Source organism: Diabrotica virgifera, chromosome 6, assembly GCF_917563875.1.
Source record: "Diabrotica virgifera virgifera chromosome 6, PGI_DIABVI_V3a".
NCBI lineage: Eukaryota > Metazoa > Arthropoda > Insecta > Coleoptera > Chrysomelidae > Diabrotica > Diabrotica virgifera.
Window position 1 is genome coordinate 235,790,421 of NC_065448.1, and position 17,151 is coordinate 235,807,571.

Below are 17,151 nucleotides of genomic sequence, written 5' to 3' on the forward strand. Positions count from 1 at the left end.
GGATTTTTAAACGTATGTATCACTTATTAATATGTTGCTACGATTTTTGTTTCTTTGTGGAGAAAAACCGTTTCTGTGGTTCAATGTTTTTACATATTGAAACTTTTAAAACACTTCAATTTTTTTTATGCAAATTTTGATTAAATTTTTTGTTGCATGTAGGTATATTTGACAAGACAATCTAAAAATTTCTGTCACTTAAATTATCTAAATCGGTGTATGTATTTACAAGCATCGTCAAATCTTCATGATCTTTTTTATTGCAAATTAAATTGATGTTACTTAAATCCTTAAAGTCGTGGTTTCACTATCAAATAATTTGATCAAACAGTTTGAGCAAACTCAGGAAGTGACGCCACAACTGCAGTTTGTTCAAATTATAAAAATCTAGTGGTCACACTATCAGTTTAGTTTGATCAAATTTTGTATTGAGAGTTGTGGTAGTATATCAAAACCCACAAGCATTCCAACACTTTAACGAATAATAAGCCCCAAACTCTCTCTCTATTGTAGAAGAGAGACAGTAACTAACCAAAAAGAAATCAAGTCCTGATTAGGAAAAATCTAGAAAACAAACAAGAGTAACTATTGGCTACAAAAGCTGCTGTACAAAAATCAGTGTGCATGCTGAAGAAAGCAAAGCAGGGAATGATCAACGAAACAATTTTAATGTGTAGCTAGGCCATGATTGATAAACATCCAGGGGCTCACAGCTTAAATGATGCAGTCGCTTCTCAATAAAGCTAGCTTGTGTCAGTGACTCGATATTTATTAGAAGAAACTTACATACTGAAAGTAGGTAAGTTAGTATGAGTCTTCTAAAACAGCATAAGCTATGTTTTGGGTTTCAAATATGCAATAATTAACACTCCCAGCGCCAGTGTATTCTTTTAGATACACACTGTCCTCAACACTGTGTACCGAAAAAGATACACATGGCTTGTTGTGTTCGATCTGTTGTGTCACCTAAAAGGACACACTTACTTAAGTTTTTATATGTAGAGAATAATGCTATGGCCTGAGACAATTTCCTGGTATAACTGGGTTTGGCCTTACGACATGAAAAGATAGGTTGTATGTAACTAGAAATTCGTATGAAAAATGTTGCCATGTATGGGCCAAAACAATTTGCTCCAACTCATTATGCAGGGAAAGATTCAAGGAAAATGAAGCATAGGGAGATGCTATACGCTGTACATCAAACGAACTTTTCAGAGCAGCAGTCTCCAAAGTCCTAATAGCTATAATTCGTCAGCTACAACTTTTCCCATATGTCACGATTCATTTTCAAACAAATTAAGTCAAAACATAAAGTGAAACGTACGCCGATGTGTGTAGTATATAGTATACAGTATACAAAATGTATATACACATCGACATTCGTTTCACTTAATGTTTTGACTTAATTTGCTTGAAAATGAATCGTGACGCATGGGAAAAGTTATAGGGGACGAACAATAAGATGTATTGTCAGAGAAATAGCAAATAATCCCAAAAAAGTGCACCAAAATTGAGAGATGAGGTGGAAAGACAGTTTGGAAAAAGATGTAACCCTGAAACAATTAGACGGATATTACAAAATTACAAAATAATAATCGACATAGCTGAACTGCAAGAAATAAATCTATCAGCCAAATAAATAAGCAACAAGGAGTTTTGTTTTCTTTACTAATTTTAGCTGGTATCAAAATCATACACAAAATAATTAAAGGATTATTGTTATTTAAGTATGGTATATCTGAAACCCAAAACATAGCTTATGCTATTTTAGAGGCTTATAGTTAGTAACTTACTTTCAGTATGTAATTCTTTTCTAATATTGAGTCACTGACACAAGCTAGTTTTATTGAGTAGCGATTGTATCATTTCAGAATTGAGGCTGTGAGTCACTGTAGGTGCAGTGCAGTACAATAATTTTGCTTATACAAATTATCAGTAATAAATATTTATTTACATCATAATAAAAATTCCATCACATAATGATGTCTAACAGCTGATTGTCACTCTGACCAATATGAACACAGATATCACGTGGGTAGTTCTAACCAATAAAATCGTGGAATTCATAGCGGTATTTAACGGCTCGTCCTGTCTCGGACGCATAGAGGTATATATTAACATAGAGGGAGCCTACCTTCCGCGCTTCCTGACGACAAGATCTCATGGACTGGTTTGCTGCATCTCTTTCTACACATTGTATCGAAAATCTATGATGACATTCAGTGTGAATATAGGCACGGAAGAGGAGGACAACTGTATACTACATTCGCTCTCGCGAGATTTTTTTTGACACTGACGTTAGTAATTTCTTTTTTGAAAAATTCAGTTGTCAGAAGTGACTGGAAATTACTACAAAACCAACGCACCTGCTCATATCCAATATTATTAATAGTAAACAGACATAAAAATAACATAAACCTTACGCCAATCAATATTTATTTATTTAAACCATTATAATGTATTGATAGCAAATGAGAAAATTATTTATTGTACAAAATAAAAATATTTTGTAGAAATAAACTTCACAAAATTTTATGAGATTAGTAGACACTCCCACTATTTCTAATAATTCTTCTTTTTTTAATGAAAGATTAAGTTGATTTGAGTTGATTTTAGCAGTTAATAGTGTGAGGTAGGAATTTTTGTGTTGTACGTTTCCTATTCCGAATGTCTCAAAAAAAATCTCGCGAGAGCGAATGTAGTATAGCAGCTTTACTATGCGTAAGAGTGAAACAGCACTAATCCAAATAAAAAAGATGGTGTCGTCACTTCGCTCTTCTTCTTCTTCTTCTTCTTCCTTTTTTTTGGGTTTCGATTTTTTTTTAATCATTTACCCAGTACATGTTATTGGTTATGCGCGTCTTGCTCAAGGCAATGCACAACCAGGTGTCCTGTCAACTTCAGATCTATTTTTTTTTTTTGGTCCTATGTGGTCCTTGTCCTTCTTCTTGTTTTTCTGTAGCTAGAGGGGGAAAAGTGTTACAACATTTAAGGTTAACTTAAGACTTTTCTCGTTTGGGGGTAGCTTCCAAACATTTTCACATAGGTTTAGGGCTGGCTACCTTCGGTTAGGATTAAGGATTTTAAGGATACAAATATAATTTTTGACATTTTAGGAGATTCCCTGTATTTTCTGAAGTATTTATTTATTGTTATTGTTATTATTATTATTTTTTCAAAATTCTATAGATCTACTTGAAAAAATTTGATAAATTTATTGATTATCTTAATAACTTTATTCGAGGGTTTATATAAAATGCTCTGTAAAGATATTGGACTGTCTGTTCCAGCTTTTATTAGTTCTAGATACAAATCCATATCTTTATGTTTATTTATGGGGCACTCAAAGATGATGTGTACCAATGTTCCCATAGTACCGCATTCGCATATCGGTGTTTCCGTTTTGCCTATTTTGTGGAGATAACAAGGAGTTTTGCAATGTCCACTTCGTAAACGATTAAGGTTAGTAATATTGTTCCTACCCAAATATCCACATTTGTTATACCAAGGTTTTATAGGGAAACTATCCTGCAGTCCATAATAGTCCGGATATTTACCTTTAATTTGGGAATACCAGTTATTGTAAAATTGAGTCAAGATGTTCTTTTTTGTAACACAAAAGATATCTGTGCTGATGTTTTTTACATCATATGGTACTCTTAATTCTCTCCCAATATTGGCCAAGCTATCTGCCACCTCGTTGCCTTTAATCCCCTGATGTCCCGGTACCCATTCTAATCCTATTGAAAATCCCATATTATTTGCATCTACCAGTAGTTTTTTGGTCATTATAGTTACATAATCCATTTGGTCCCATTTGTGACTAGATATTTTGGATAAGGCACTTTTTGAATCTACAAAGATCACTGCTTTCATGATTTCCTTTTCAATACATACCGACATGGCTTTGTATACCGCTATTATTTCAGTTGTGCAGATTTGTGTGTAGTTATGGAGTCGTGACGAATATTTATAATTGATGCTTGGGATGTAAATTCCAAATCCCGATTGATTTGTTTGTGGGTCTATTGATCCATCTGTATATACGTGGGTATGATTATTATATATTCCACCATATTTAGCTATGAACCTTTCGTTCGATTCAATTTCATATTTTTCAAATTCTAGACTTTTAATTGTAATGGGGTATAGAAGAGTTTTTCTTTCTACCTCATATATAGGATTGATTTTATATCTAATTATGTTTTTTGTTTTTTTGAGTATATTTGTATATGCTAGTGAGTAATCAGGTATGACCTTGTTCCTCCAGAATCTATTGTTTGCATTTATTGCTTCGTTTAGCTTATTTAGACTCTTTACTATGATATTGTTTTTTTCCGGCATTTGTTTGAGTATATATTTATGTGCTAGTATCTCCCTTCTAACTTGTAACGTTGTTACTGAACATTCTGCTTGCAATATTAAGATGGGTGTAGAACGTAGACAACCCGTTACGATTCTCAAGGCAACATTCTGTACTTGTTCCAACCTCATCATCAAACTTTTACTGCAGGGGTTTAAAAGATTGGCTGCGTAATCTAAATGAGATCTAACTATTCCTTTGTATAAACTCAAAAGAATGTTCGGGTCAGCTCCCCATTTTGTACCACAAATTGCTCTCATGACATTTATTCCTTTGTTTGCTTTAGTTATCATGTCGTTAATTTGAATTGTCATATTCAAATTGCACTGTAAATGAAATCCCAGATACTTTATTTCATTTTTCCATGGAATTTCCATATTTTGATATATCAAATGTGGGAAGTTATAAGCCTGACTTCTTTTTCTAAATATTATTGCTTTTGATTTGTGTGCTGAAATTTTAAAGTTGTGTTTCTCAAACCACTCCTGTAAATTTATTATATGGGTATTTAAGGAATTAATTAGCTTGTATATATCAGATCCTTGCACCAGAATTACAAAATCATCTGCATATTGAAAACACTCCATCTCATGGTTTATTAAATCATGTAGGGATCTAGTATAGAGATTAAATAATATTGGACTGAGTGGAGACCCTTGAGGCAATCCAGTGGATGCTTGCATTGGGCCTAATATATTATTTGATTTGTCTTTAACGTAGATATTTCTGTTGAGCAAAAATTGCAAGATCAAGTTTGCATAAGTTATTGGGATGTCATACTTTAATAAGTATTTATATAGCAAATATATATTGACTGTATCATATGCCCTACTGATATCCAAAAAAATTCCAATTGTATTTAAATTTTTACTAAATCCAGTTCTAATATAATTAATTGTTAAAGCTAAGTTATCGTTGCACCCTTTGTTTCTTCTGAAACCTAACTGCTTAGGGCTTAGTATCGATTTTTTTTCCGTTATTTGTTCTATTCTTAATTTAATTATATTTTGCAAAATTTTGCCTACACATGACTCTAGAGCTATGTTTCTATAATTATCCTCACATAAAGGGTCTCTATTGGGTTTTAAAAAGGGAATGACAAGGGTGTTTTTCCATTCTTGTGGAAAACCTGTGTTTCTTTTAACTATTTGATTAAATATTTTTGACAATGTATCTAGCGCCACCAGGGGAAGTCTGTTTATCATGCTATATGTTACAAGATCTAAGCCAGTAGCCTTATCCTTTTTATTTATGACACTTATTATTTCTTGCCTTGAAATGTCCTCCACATCCTCGTTAGTTAGGGTAACCATGAACTCAGGATCTGTTATGTCAATTGCCAAATTATTTAATATGTTCTGAGCTATGTTTTTGTTGGGAAGTTTAGCAGGGATTACAGCATTTTGATATGTGGAGAATAGCTTAACTGTTCGCCATATTTCAGATAGAGGAGTGTCCCTTGTCAATCCATTGCAAAAGCTTTTGAAGCTATTTCTTTTTTTTGTTTTAAATATTTTTTTACTGTATGCAAATATTTTTTTGATTTCAATATAATTTTCATTGCTTGCTTCTTCCTTATATTTTTTAATTTTTTCTTTTCTTGTTTTTATTAAATTAGAGCATTCCTTATCCCACCAGGGAGGGCTTTTCTTTTTTCTTATAGATTTTTCTGTTTTCAAGAGAGGTATTTCCTCATCACTCACCATTTCCATAATTTGTGTAAATGAATTATAGTCTTCACACCCATTCTTCATCAAGTCTTCCATTTTTGAAGCATAATTCTCCCAATTGACATTCTTTGTATTTCTTTTATGACTTTTTTGTGTTACTATATTTTCATTTACAATTGCGATTTTGCAAGAAGTTGGAAAATGATCACTGCCTCCAGAATCCTCTAACACATCCCATTGGCATATATTTGCAATTTCCGAGGAAATTAGTGTTAGGTCTACCGCTGAGGCATTCTGTCCAGGTAGGGTAATCCGCGTGGGTCTCCCATCATTGCAGCAAACTAGATCCAAATCCTCTAAGGATTCAGCAATTATTCTTCCATTAACATTAACAGACACTTGACTTCCCCAAAGTGCATTATGTGCATTCATATCCCCCATTAAAATTTTATTTCCCCTGATTTTATTTATGCGTCCAACCCAACTATTTAAATTTATTTTTGCCCTAGGATGGATATAAATGTTAATAACTGTAATGTCCCAATCTATTATTTTTATTGCTAAAATTTGAATTTTACTAACATTATTATTATACCTATATACTATTTTGTGATCCAGACTATTATGAACCACAGTAGCTAGGCCACCATAACCATCCCCTCGATCCAACCTATGTATTTCATATCCTCTTAGATAGAAGTGATGATTATTTTTTAGCCAAGTTTCATTTAATAGAATTAATTTGGGTCTATGTTCGCTTATGAAATATTTCAGACTGTTATAGTTACTGCTTAAACTTTTTATGTTCCATTGGATAATAAGTGGATTCTTGATATCCATCTAAATCTAGCAACTTTTGGTTCGATGAGCTTTCATGTATAAATAGCTGGTTCAAGTAATTGATTATATGTTCCTTATGTTTCCAATCTAGTTTTTTTAATATCGCATTCAGTGTTTTTTCTGTGTCCCTCTCTAGTTGCTCTGTACGGGAACATCCAGGAGTCTCATTGTTTACTGCACGAGCTCTCTCTTCGCTTCTCCCATTTGGAGATAATAAATATTGATTGTGTACTTCTTTATTGTATGTCTTATTTGTTTCATTAGCCTTTCTTTTATTTTTGTTTGAGTTATTCTCCATTTTTCTACTAAACAGGTGTTCAGGGTTACTCTTTACATTTTCTATCCATCGCATATTGATGGGAATTGTCTCTAAATTATTTATTTGAGTTTTATGTAATGTTGGGAATTCCTCCTGGCTCATTCTGAATATATTATTCTCTTGCGATTTTCTAGTAGAAACATAAGGAAATCTCTCGCATGCCTCGTAGTATGAAAGATTGTCCAGAGACATGACAGCCTTAATATTCCGCTGTCTCACATACTCTGGACACTCCTCATAGGTACTTATATGAAAGCTGCTATTACAATGTAAACATTTCATCGAACAATCCCCTTCATGTATTTTTTCCGCGCAGTTTTTGCATTTTTCTCCCCCTCTACAAAGATTTTTTGTGTGTCCAAAAAGAAAACACCGATAACATTGAACCACTGGTATCATGTATGGTTTTACCCTAAAAGGGATCCCATATATATTCACTTCCTTCGGGATTACTTTTCCCGAAAAGGTAAATGCGACCGTTTCTGTATCAATATATTTCTCCGTGTCATATTTAGACTTCCGTTTAAATCGTCTTATTTCTAGTACTTTAATGTTGGCCGAAGCCAATCCCGAAAATTTGATTAGATCTGCATCCGATATACTAGTATCTACATTATTAACGACTCCCCTACATGTTACGTTATTTGCCGGAATAAACAATTCATATCCATCATTTCTGACCACGTCATTTAAAACAAATTTATTAGCATCCTCCCATTTCTTGAAAGCAACGCTAATTCGGTTTTTTCCTTTTTTGCTAAGTTTAAGTACATTCTCGATTTTTTTGTCATTTATGTATTTTGCTAATTTCAAAAAACTATAATTACCGACGTTATCGCCTTTTGACTCCATAAATACCTCAAAGGGACCGGTATCAGTGTACTGATAATAGAAATGTTTTTTTCCTTTTTTTATTTCATTGTTATTATTAGTGATTGAATTAGCATTGCTATCAAGTAATGGTGTATTCTTTAAACTACTATTATTTTCAGTGTTTTCTATATTATCTAACATCTCCTCATCACCGGGGGGGTTAGCCCCCCCGGTAGTATCCCCCATAATTAACCGTGTAATGCAAAGCTGTCTCTTTTTTACCTAACTAGATAATGTATAATTTATTTTATTCAAAGAAAGTACAGGAAATTTAGGAATTCAACAGATAGGAAATTTGTTAGTTACCTCTATTATGTAGTTCCTATTTTGTTTTTGTCGCCTGCGTTTTTTTTGAATTATCACTTCCACACTGAACTGTCACACAACCGAACGTTACGAAAGCTCATACAGCTATCGTCACTTCGCTCTGAATGACACTCTCTCTATGCTAATATATAACTCTATGCTCGGACCCGCATATCAGGGAGAGATTAAATGTCCAGCAAACGACGGCACTGTTGCCAGATTTACCTTTTTCCTTTTAGCGGGAATTTTAAAATTAGTCTAATGCCACTTTGGTTTTAAAAGAGAGTTCTGTATTCTTAAATTTATAACCTTACTTTTACAAGTAATTAGGATTATTTTATTTACATGTAAATATTGAAACAAGTATTGTACTGTGTCATAATTTAAAACTCATGTTGCAGTATTTTGAAAAAAAATGAAGCTCAAAAGAAATATACTTATACAGTACAAATTATTTTTTAATGGGAATGGAAATTTAGGACTTCAAAGGTGAAAATGTGTTGGGATAGTATAGATGGACACTTTTTTATTTTAGTATTAAGTGGTTACATAATTATTCAGAATATTAATAAAATTACTAGTAATTTGAATTAGTATTAATATGTATTATAATAGTATTAATTCTCATCATGTATCTGGCTAAATAGCTAAGCGCTAAATAAAAAATATTGAAAAAACATTCTTAGTGGCCTAGCTCCTTACTTTGCCTGGGGGCGAGGCGAGTTAATAAATCTTATTGCAGTCATTTTGTGATGGCTTAAATGATGTCTTTAGGCTGTGAAATTGTAACCGTAGAAAGACATCTTTATGACTTGTATTTACATGATATAGGGCTTTTCACTCAGTCATTTGTTTCGAGCTTCTGTCATGTGTTGTATAATATTAATATATCTATGTCATATGTTATTGATATTGCCAATGATACAAACCAAAGACGTATGATGTAGATATATTAATATTATGTGACACTTGACCGAAGCTTGAAACAAATGACAATCGATGAAAAGCCCTATTCAATAGGGCATTTCATTCACAGTCATTTGTTTCGAGCTTCTGTCACATAACATTAATATATCTACGTCGTACATTATTGGTATATACCAATGATACAAACCAAAGACGTATGACGTAGATACATTAATATTATGTGACTCATAACAGAAGCTCGAAACAAATGACAATCGATGAAAAGCCCTATTGGCGTCTGCATATCAGGATCCGGTAATACTATATTATTTATCTATGATCAGGATATTGCTGGGTGTACACAAGTAAACAACACTTTTTTGATTAAAAGGTTTATTTCATTAAATCAAAACTTACATGGATACAATTTAAATAAGATATTTTTTCTATTTAAGGCAATATAATATAAGATATATATTTTAGTATAACTCTAATACATTAACAAGCTTTAACACATTCAGTGGCCATGACGTGTATGGGTAGCATCACGAAGGTTTTACGGAAGGTACTGACGACACATAAGTTATGTGAGTAGTACTGTGTAACTAAATAAATGATTTAAGTATGTGGTACCAGCCAAGTGGAGCTTGTTCGAGATGGGCACCAAACATGTTAATCTGGTCATGCACAGAGACTTATACTATAATATGTTATATCTCATATTGCTCACTCATTACGACTGTAGTGAACAATATGAGATGTAATATTATGAGATATACCTATTATATATTATGGTATAGCTCTCCATGAGTGCCAAGTTTTAAACTTAACTGATAACAACTAATGGATACCCTTTTATCCAAAATTTTATGAAAATTTTGAATGGTCATATTGGTATTAATTCCACAACCCCTTCCTATAACAATAGGCCCATTGTTGGATGTTATTGCAGTAGTTCTACTGGAAATACTTACTAAAATTGTGTGTATCTGCATCACTTAGAAGTCTACCCAAAAAGCTATTAATACTCTCTAAACCATCATTAATACATCTTGTATACATAATAGGATTTTTTTCAGAATCAGATATTTTATTAAGATTTACTTACCATGCCCTATCTATGTGCCAGGCACTTAACAGTCTATTAGGAGCAATACCCATTACATTTGACGAGGCATTGTAAAAGGTGTCGCTTATGCCTGATATGAAAACATTTGACTATACATATAATACCAACACAGACATGTATTTAAAAAAAATTGGTAAATTAAAGTAGTTATCTTTTCTATTTGAAAATAAGAAAGCAGTACAAAATCCATTCCCAAATTCATCTTTTACTAATACTGTCATAAGTTCAAAGTCATAGGAATTGAGCCCAGGAGTTCCATCGATTGCGATAAAGGATTTACCAAACTTAATTAACATTTCCTTTTGGCACAGTATTAAGGAAAATAAGACAAAAATCATAAATGTTAATAAATTCAGAATGAATATCCATTAGTATGCAATGTTGTTTGTAAAATAATATTGGACATGAGTCTGTAAGCATCCAACCCAAAAATAAACACTGGTTGCATGATCATTGTACATATACCCATCTTTCAAATCAATGCCATAAGAGAGTTTAATGTTTGTGATATCTTTTCTTGTAACGTAAATTAATTCTTTTTAATTCGCCTCCTATGCTATTATGCTATCCTGAACAGTCTGAAGTTTACTAAAAAAGTAAAATATAGGTATAGGAGAATGAAACACACTAGTGTGAAATTGTAAACTGTAGTAAATACTCATAAGTAATATTTAAAAAGTGGTTTAGTGGTAACATTCTTGTTTTAAATTATATTGTGTATATCGACGGCGGAAAGGCAGGACCTCATAACTGAAAAATTTGTATAAAATGAGTTACTTCGGTTTTCGCTTTAGAATAAGTGTATCAGCACCTATTAAACAGCTTTTAGAGCTGGGAAAGCCTTTTGGAAGCCTTCCGGAAACTTTCCCAGCTGTAATCGCTGTTTAATAGCTGCTGATACACTTATTCTAAAGCGAAAACTGAAGTAACTCATGTTATAAAATTTTTTCAGTTACTAAGTCCTGCCTTTCCGCCGTCGATATGCAAATATTTTACTTACATTTTTGAAGAAAGTCTCAAAATAAACTTTGAAGAGATATTTATCTGATTTTGGTATTTATGTAAGTGCTCTATGTCATCCTCATGCCTGTAATGTGTTTTAAAATAGTTTCAATAGTTTTAGATACTATTATTCGACTAGTACACCAAATAAACATTTTGCAGGATCCTTGGGATTTTAAAACTCTTTCTCTATCTTGTTTTGTAAAATAATTTTTTGAGGATCACATACATATACATTCATAATAAGATGTTTCATGTTCTTGTACTCTTCCTGTGCCATCCATACAGTGCAAATCTAAAAAAACAACATAACAGGTGATTACATGGGCAGTTATACTACTTACAGCTTACTTTGTATCTAATCTATTATCTAGTATTACTCTATTAGTATCTACCTACATAAAACTATCTTTGAAATCTAAATTTTTGATATCAACATCAGCCTTAATACTTAAAAAATAAATAATAATGTGGAAGTTACAGGTACCTACCTAAAAGTTTTTGAATTGCAATTTTATCAACTGGAAAAGACTGCAACATAATGAGTTTGAAATTATGGCACAGCTCAATATTTATTGTTTCAATTTACATGTAAATAAAATAATAATAATCCTAATCACTTGTAAAAGTAAGGTTAAGATTTTTGACTTGAGAAAACAGAACTGTCAAATTTAAAACCAAACTGCTATAAAATTTTAAAATGAAAAAATTAGAGGTCGGTTGAAAACGTCACAGTTGACAGTTTTTAATTTTTGCTAAAAAAACCTCATCAAACCTAATTTAGTGTGAAAACAGTTGTTAATTCTTGTTAATTTTTTATTTATCGTTGATAAGAAGTCGAGGTCCGCTGGGATGAACAGCCTCGGCTTCTTTTCGCAGTGAAGAGAGATATCGCAAATGCATTTTTATCGCACGCTAATAGCGGAATACGCTATTTTGACATGTACGCAAGCGCAGAATGAATGTTACGCTAATACCGGATAGCGTGTCCCGCTATTTAGGTTGAAATAAGGGACGGTAATAACGTTAACGCTAATTTGACATTTGGGATGAAACATAAAAATAATGTATAGAATACAAATTTTATAAACTAAATACTGTGAATCATCTTATGTTGGGAAACACGTGCATTTTTATTTTGTCTACAATAGACTACTTTTTGTGGTTAGGATATTATTTATTCAGATATTTTATATTATTTTTATACTAACTATTTATATTTATTGTTGGTTAAATCATTAAAATTAAAATGCATGTCAACCAGCTCAATATCCAAATTCATTTTTCAATAAAAAACAATTACAGTATTCCTCAAAATTAATTTCTAGGTTACATTGTAATACTAAACGTCGGTTGTCATAATAACGTTAAGCCCCGCCCCAGAACATTTGCGATAACTCTCTTGTTGCCTGTGCTGAAATAGAACGTTATACGTTATTTACGTCTTGACACGATATTATCGTTTGCATTTGCGATATCTCTGTTGTGTATTATCTGTTGTGAATTTTGTTGTGTTTGACATTTGATTTTTTGGAAGAAAACTTAAAATAGACAAATCTGTGATTATCGTTCGAGGTGAACGGACGACTCATCCAAAGGGTAAGGACCAAAACTATCTATATTTCCCTGTTAATTTCTAATTTGCATCGACTGGCATAGATTTTAAATTCGTCAATCTGCCGCATAAGATGGAGGAAGAAGTTCCTCCCGATCCTCCTCCACCACCTGACCCTCCTAATAAAATCAACCAACATGAATGTCAATCTCAACCTCCAATTATTCAGAAAAGTCTTAAAGGAAAAAAACAAATACTATTTTCGGAGACCGACATAGGTCCTTATGAAGTATTTGTCCAGGGTCAGGATAAAAATATTGGAGATTACCACGTGTTAAGTATAGCTAAATCTATTTCTGTTTTAAAAATTAAAGACATCACCAAAATCAGTAGAAAAGGTAAAAACAGGATAGGGGTATTATTTGCCACTAGAAAAGCAGCCAACGATTTCGTTGTGAGGAAAGATTGGGAAGCCCTAGGGTATGACGTGTTCATTCCATTTCATCAGATTTCTTGTAGGGGTATAGTAAGGGGAGTTAATAAAAGATTCACAGAGGAAGAAATAAAGGAGGCATCAGAAACCAACTTGGCTTTATGTAAGATATTAAGTGTAAAGCGAATGAACCGGAGAGTACAAGTGGATTCAAAGGTTGAATTTGTCTCCACGGGAACTATTAGCATAACTTTTTCAGGAAAAACTATTCCTAAAGAAATTTCCATATATCAACTACCAATGAGGGTCACACCATTCATCAGCCCTGTTCTTCAATGTGGAAATTGCTTACTTTATGGCCATTCTACGAACCAATGTAGAGGAAAAAAGAAATGTGCTAGATGCGGAACTTCTCATGAGGATTCTTCATCTAATACGTGTACAAAATATTGCATTTTCTGCAAATCTTCTGACCATGAATCAAATAGTCGTAATTGTAGAGAGAGAGTCAGACAAAAAGATATTAAGGATCTAATGTCCTTTTCTAATCTATCTTTCTATGAGGCAAGTCAGCAGGTTCCTAGGATCCATAATATTTCATCTTTAAACATAAACGATTTCCCCCCCTTACATAGCGATCAGAATAATTCTAATGGCATCTTACCACAGGAGAGGAGGTCTGCAGCCTCAGCTCAATATTCAAAACCTTTTAGTCAAGTCACTCAATCTCCACCAAAAAGAAGAAGACCTTCAATACAAGAAAATACAGGTTATGATAAAATCTCCCACCAAAGACTACTTATTAATCCATCAGGTAGAAGAATAAATGAGCCTTCGACTTCAAAATTCAATCCTGCTCACTCTGATTCTCAAATCACTAACTCACAATCTTTATCCCAACTTCATTTGGATTTCAATCAGGCCATGTCTATGCTGAACCAATCTCACAGGGAGCTCGTCATGACCTTCATTGGGGACTTAATAAACTCAAAATCATACTCCATTCCTTACAATATGGCAGATCTAAAGACTAGCATAAACAAAAGTGTATCACCTTTCAATACAAATGTAAACCAGGGTCGGAGGGGAATAGAGGATCTCGAGCCTGAGGATTCGAGATCTTTTGACTCCTTGGTCTAGCAAACATACTCTTTATAATGAATCCTAACACTCCGATAACTATTATTCAGTGGAATATACGTTCGTATAACACTAATTCTGACAATCTAAAAATCCTTATAAAAAACCTTAACCCAGATATAATCTTTATTAGCGAATCTTGGCTCTCAAACCAACATGTTATAAGATGTAGAGGGTATCAAATAATCAGAAAAGATCGAGAGGATGGCTATGGCGGATTAATTACTCTTATCAAAAATAATATTGATTATAGGGAAATTCAAATTGCCAATCCAGGCTTCAATCATGATGTCCAATTCCAACTCACATTTCTCCCTAACTTTAATTTGAATATTCTTAATATATACTGTCCACAAGACAACTCTATCTCCAAATCCAACTGGTTTTCCCTTGTTAAATTACTTAATAAGCCATTTTTAATCATGGGTGATCTAAATTGTAATCATAAGGCATGGGGTAGTTCTAGAGACAGTCACAATGGTAGGATTATTTTTGATTCTTTGGAGGAACTTGAGCTAGTATTTCTCAATGATGGGTCCCCAACTAGACTGGTGGCCCCAGGAGGCAGTAAGTCGGTAGTAGATCTAACAATGGCATCAGTCGATGCGGCAGCCAGTGTGGGCAAGTGGTCCACTATTTCAGATACTGGAACTAGTGACCACTTCCCCATAATATGTCAGATAGGTGTATGTCCTCAATCTCCCCCGCATTCATGTAAAAGAAGAAATCTAAAGAAAGCTGATTGGTCTACTTATCATAACAATTTAAACAGCATTTTCTTAGCTTCTCCCAGGGAAGATTACGAATTTTTTACTAACTCCATATCATCGGTAGCTGATGAAACAATACCTTGGCTTCACCCTCCTAATAATTCCAAATACCACATTCCATGGTGGGATGACTCATGTGCTGAAGTCGTCTCTGCGAGAGTGTCTGCCTTAAAAAAATTTAAAAATACCCCCTCAATGGAAAACTATATCGAGGCTAAAAAGAATATAGCCAAATCAAGAAAATTCCTAAAATCAAAACGTAAAAATAGTTTCAGACTATTTTGCAGTAAATTAAATAGAAACACTCCTCTAAAAGTTGTGTGGGAGAAAATTAATAAGGTATCGGCTTCGAAACCTTCAATATATACACAATTGCCCTCTACTCCTATATCCCACGAAATTCTATGTTGCTTAACCCCCCTTTCCGCTGTCAATAAAGTATTGGTTAGATCTCCTCAAGCCCTAGAACCGCCATTTGCTCTCGACGAGTATCAGAACTCCCTCTCAATTAAATCTGACTCGGCTCCTGGTTTGGATCAGATTTCCTACTCAATGTTAAAAAATCTTCCCGTTGTTGGATCTTTGTTATTAATTCAACTTTTCAATGAAAGTTTTAGAACGGGTATAGTTCCTGTTCAGTGGAAACAATCAGTAATTTTACCTATAATCAAAAAAGATAAAGATTGTAATAATCCGTTAAACTTTAGACCAATAGCTCTTTCTTCATGTGTAGGCAAAATGCTCGAAACTCTTATAAAGAATAGAATAGAGTGGATTGTGGAACATAATAAGATTTTTAATCCACTACAACTAGGATTTGAAGGGGTAGAGGTTGTACGGAATGCCTTACATACCTCACCTCAACAATTCAAATAGGCTTCGCTCAAAATCAATACACTGTTGGCATATTTCTAGATATCTCTTCTGCTTATGATAATGTCAATATATCACTCTTGTATTCCAAATTATTAAAGTATAACATTCCAACCCAACTGGCTAATTTGATTTTCTGCCTTCTAAATGATAGAGAGCTATTTGTCAAAGACAAACTGGGACAAACCCATGGCCCAAGAAAATCAAGTCTGGGACTACCCCAAGGTTCCCCATTGAGCCCTATCCTCTTCAACCTATATTGTCTTTCCCTGTATAATTTAATCCCCTCTTCATGCAAACTAATTCAGTATGCAGACGATTTGGTTCTTCTGATTAGAGGGAGTGATATTAATGAATTGGTAATTAATGTAAATAAATTATTGATTCAGATGGAATCATGGTTGCTAGACCACAATTTAAATCTGTCTAAGAACAAATCTTCTGCAATATTATTTACAAAAGGAAACACGAAAATCTCTCCCCCTAACGTAATATTTTGTAACCAGAATATTGGTTGGGTGGATTCAGTCAAATACCTGGGGGTAAATATTCAAAAAAACTTAAAGTGGAATTCATATGTAAACTCAATAGAACTAAAAGTAAATCGTGGCCTGAATGTGATGAGAGCTCTTTGTGGGACTTATTGGGGAAGTGATCCAAAAACCTTACAAATTGTACACAATGGTCTGATTCAGAGCCATCTGGACTTTGGCTGCCAGGTAATTTTCGATTGTCCAACTTCCTTAATTAAAAGATTGGAGAAACTAAAATACAAAAGTATCCGAATTATAACTGGATGCATGAAATCTACTCCAATTCATGCTCTCTTAAGTGAAAGTGATCAGATCTCGCTTAAATCTAGATGGGAATGGCTTAGCTCTAAATTTATATTAAAAAATTTAATGTTAATTGGCAACCCAATTATTTCCGCTCTCGACCTGTTAGACTTGGCAATTCAAAGGAACCAAAATC

General features: G+C 33.3%; 1 protein-coding gene and 2 long non-coding RNA genes across 3 annotated transcripts in view; 1 reads left to right on the forward strand and 2 right to left on the reverse strand.

Moving 5' to 3' along the window:
• Positions 1-17,151, forward strand: part of LOC126886328 (zinc finger protein 208-like) — a 118,609-nt gene that overhangs the window by 68,756 nt on the left and 32,702 nt on the right. The window lies entirely within an intron of this gene.
• LOC126887335 (uncharacterized) lies at positions 1,930-8,476 on the reverse strand. Its single transcript, XR_007699021.1, has 2 exons — positions 8,372-8,476; positions 1,930-2,962 (listed from the first exon to the last, which is right to left on the reverse strand). It is a non-coding gene; the product is annotated as an uncharacterized LOC126887335 (long non-coding RNA).
• LOC126887333 (uncharacterized) lies at positions 9,589-12,098 on the reverse strand. The gene is made up of 3 exons (XR_007699019.1): positions 11,900-12,098; positions 11,407-11,703; positions 9,589-10,994 (listed from the first exon to the last, which is right to left on the reverse strand). It is a non-coding gene; the product is annotated as an uncharacterized LOC126887333 (long non-coding RNA).